The sequence below is a fragment of the Lipotes vexillifer genome, unplaced genomic scaffold (genome assembly GCF_000442215.2).
Source record: "Lipotes vexillifer unplaced genomic scaffold, Lipotes_vexillifer_v1.1 scaffold4, whole genome shotgun sequence".
Taxonomy (NCBI): Eukaryota; Metazoa; Chordata; class Mammalia; order Artiodactyla; family Lipotidae; genus Lipotes; species Lipotes vexillifer.
In genome coordinates, this window is record NW_006785876.1 from 2,013,936 (window position 1) to 2,017,879 (window position 3,944).

Here is a 3,944-nt window from a genome sequence, read left to right on the forward strand (position 1 = left end):
TCTTTCCCCAATCACACCTTGTTTTTCGTCTACCCTTGACCTTTGGGGAAAGGGATAAGAGTAGAGAGAGAAAGAGGAGTAGCTGATACCTGCTGGTTCATCTGACTTCCATGCTTGCTTCAAGGCTGTGCTGCCACAGTCCCGCAGCCGGCCATTTCTTGGTTCATTGCTCAACTTTAGGACACATTTTTTCCCCAGCTCCTAGCACCTGGTGCAGTGCAGGCAACAAAAGGTAGGTCAAGTCATCTGGTTCTCTATTTTAACACAGAGTAGATAGAACTCAGTCATAGGGAGGAAAAATGCAGGAAGATGTCCTAACAAGCATGGAGATGACTGTGTCCCTCCTTGTGCTTCTGCAGCAGAGGGTCAAAGGGCAAAGCATTGCCATAGCATCTGTACCTCTCTCTCCTCCTGCCCCCATTCAAAGAAGAGAACGTGAGGCTGAGAAAAGCTTTTATCTGCCAGTACATCCCAGACCAGACATCTCCCACCTCTGCAAGGACTAATCTCCTGCTGGCACACTGCATTTCTCCTCTTCTTGATTATGCTAAAATCTCCATCTCATGCCTGCCTTTAATTATACTTCAAAAGGCCCACTTCTATTGACTTAGCCATATGACTTGGTGAAGGGGTCGTGGGTGGGTTGGTGTGGCAGACACCAGGCTGGTACCCTAGCCCACGCTCCCTGGACCCTCCAGTGTACACAGTAGTTGTGGTTTTCATCTGCAGCACGGCAGTTCTTCCCACCTGGAGCCAGAGGGTTTTCTCAGATGCCAGAAGAGCTTATTGGCAAGGGCGAGGGGGTGAGCGCTGGTGAGGGGACGCCTCCGGAGGCACCCCTCACCCTAGCGGAGCATGGGAGGCAGTAGATCCATGACCAGGGGAACCATCCTGAGGCCTGGTTCACACAGGTCCCCAGGGGGCCCCAGAAGGCCTGCACCCTGGCTGTGCATGGCTGTGTTGCCCAATAGTGCCCCCTGTCCTGCTTTTTCTCCCTTCCCTGCCTCCCTTACCCTACTTTGCTGTGCTTCTGGGGTTCACCTCCCAAACAGACTACCTGTACCCAAGTACCTGTCCAGGGTCGTTTTCAGAGAAATCTGAACTAAGACAGTTGGAAAGGAAAGAAAAACAAGTCATTTACTGTTGCTCTCTGCTCCTCTCACTTCTCACTCACTCTTCCACCCCACGGAGGGCTGGCTCTGTCCCTGACACTTTGAAACTCCAGATCTTGCCAAATCCAGTGATTCTGCACTATCACACTTGACCTCTTGGTAGCAGTTAACTGACCATTTCCTCCTTGCAGCACGCTCCTCTCCTGGTTTCTGGGACAGCATTCTCTCCTATTTTCCTCTTACCACTGAGCTTTCTGTCACGGTCTCAAAGATGCCCTTTTTTCCCACTTGCCACTTAAGCATCCACATTCCTCAAAGCCCCTCCTTAACCATCCTCTATTCTCATTCCTCACACTCACTGGGGGCCACCAACTTCACTGGCTTCCATTCCAACAAATGCTAGCGAGGCCCCCATCCATGCATCCCACCCAGGCCTCTGTGTTGAGCCCCCTCCTAGGCAAACCTGCCTATTGGCTAGAACCTCTTCTATGTTCCATGGATCCTCAGATAGGCAGGCTTCCAACTGACGTCTCTGTGGTGGTACATTTTTCCTCTAAGAAATCTGTCAGAGAAGGATAGAAAAAAGGCAGGAATGTGAGGAAATGCGGTTGGACAAGGTTATGATTGTCTTTACCTTGGGAAGCAATCTAAGCAAAATGAGAGGTGAATGGAAAAAAACTAGTGAAAAGAAAGGTGGCAAAGATACAGGAGAAGCCTTCTGAGAATGCAGAGGGGGAAGACTAGAAGGAAGGAGGAAGAAAGGTTCAGATTCAGAAATACTTGTAGGTACCAGGGAAATACGCTGATGGCATCCTTGCTAGTTGGCCTGTTTCCTCCTTGAACCAGGGGCAAAGATGACTTGCTGGGGGTGGAGTGAAATGGAGGCTTTGAGAGTGGAGGTAAAATTTTGGAATGGGGCATGAGTTAGGGTGAAACAGTGGAAAGCACAACACAAACTGGCTTCAAGAAAACAAGGAGGAGATTAAGTGACTGATACAACTTGACAGTCTAAAGGCAGACTTGGATGCAGGCATCGTTTGGCCCAGAGGTTGAGGATTCCATCTGACTCCTGCCATTCTCTTATCCCCCCACCCCTCATGTTTTAGCAGTTATAGACACCGTACCCTCACTGCAACACCCAGAGCGAGGTGGTCTCCTCTGGGGCTCCTGCAGAAGACAGGGGAAGCTTATTTCCCAGAAGCCTCTACAATTGTCTCCTGGTGTCTCATTGGCCCAGATTGGGTGGTGGGCTCATCCATGACGAACCCATCACTGTGGCCAGAGAAATGGGAGAGCTGATTGGCTGAAGCCCATCAGGGCCCACCCCTGGAAATGCAAATGAAGTCAAATCCACCCAAACAACATGGTTGAGAATGGGGGAGGGGCACTGCCTCAAAGGAAAATTTGGGTGCTTCTGGGAGGAAATGCTTGAGGTGGGGGAGCCGGGGGAACAGATGCTGGGAAGTCAACCAACAAAGGTCCACCATAGTTCGTTTCTGAGGAAAATGTGAGAAGCAATTGTTGAAACATTTGTCAAGGTGATAGGGATAGAGTAGGATAATTAAATAGTCAGTTTAGAAATCCCACTAGGGGATTAAGGGCAGAAAGGGAATTTTAAGAGAGTTCTGGAGACTGTTGTAAACTAATGACCACTCAGGAAAAGAATCCAGTAACCTAGCAACCATCTACCGCTACCTTGAAGGAAGACCAGGTGCACCCAAGCGCCAGACACATGCAGCCCACAAACCCTGATAGTTAAAACACAAGACAGTAGATATGGGGTCTGAGTCTTGTTACATGAAATCAGAGAGTTAACTGTCCTTGAAGAGTAGCATTTCTACATGTAGTCAAGACAGAAATATAGGTGAAAGGGGACATTATACTGAAACCTGAGATGAACTACCGTATTTTAGTATATGTTACCACCCTTTTGCTAATATACATATGATTTAGATAGCACCATGATGGTCCTGGTTAAACCATATAGGGCCAGAGGAGGAATTAATGATGTAGGCCTTGACGTCTGCCCAAGAATGAGGAAGGAGGTGACCCTCTCCTCCCACCCCTGCCGCTTTTTCTTTGATTATAAAAGTGTTGCCTTCTTTGTTCTCCGGGCCGCGCTCCCTTGCCTGCCTGCTTGTATCTCTCACAAGCATCCTATGCTAATAAACTCACTCTGCCTGCTGCTTTGCCTCATGCTGAATTCTTCCTGTGCCGAGACAAAAGAACCTGAGCTTCAGTAAGTCCTGACACCAGGTGGGCGGGAGGGAGACGCAAGAGGGAAGAGATATGGGGACATATGTATATGTATAACCGATTCACTCTGTTATAAAGCAGAAACTAACACACCACTGTAAAGCAATTATACTCCAATAAAGATGTTTAAAAAAAAAAAAAAAAGACAGTGGGTTCAAATCTCGTCCCAGTCAGGGATCGTGGGTTCAGGTCTCAATCTGAGCTGCGGGGGGGTGTTCAAGTCCCAGACCATAGGTTTACGTCCCAATCTGAGTTTTGGCTGGGTTTGAGTCCCACCCGAGAGGGGGTGTGGTTTCAAAGGCGTGCTGTGCTCAGGTGGGGTTTTGATGTGGGTGGAGCAGAGAACTCTGTAGTGGCTTCATGCCTCTTGGTTTTATGATTGTCTGTGGCAGCCTGGTGGTAGGAGGGGAGAAAGCGAACAACAGGATTGATCCAAAGTTAGAGGCCTGCCAGGTACCTGTGAGGACAACTGGGCAAGATGTGAGCCGAGGGTACTAGAGGGCTTGAAGTGATGGTGGGGGAAGCAGGGAATTTGGAAAGGAGCTGAGAGATTAAGCTTAAATGGAGCGGTTCAGG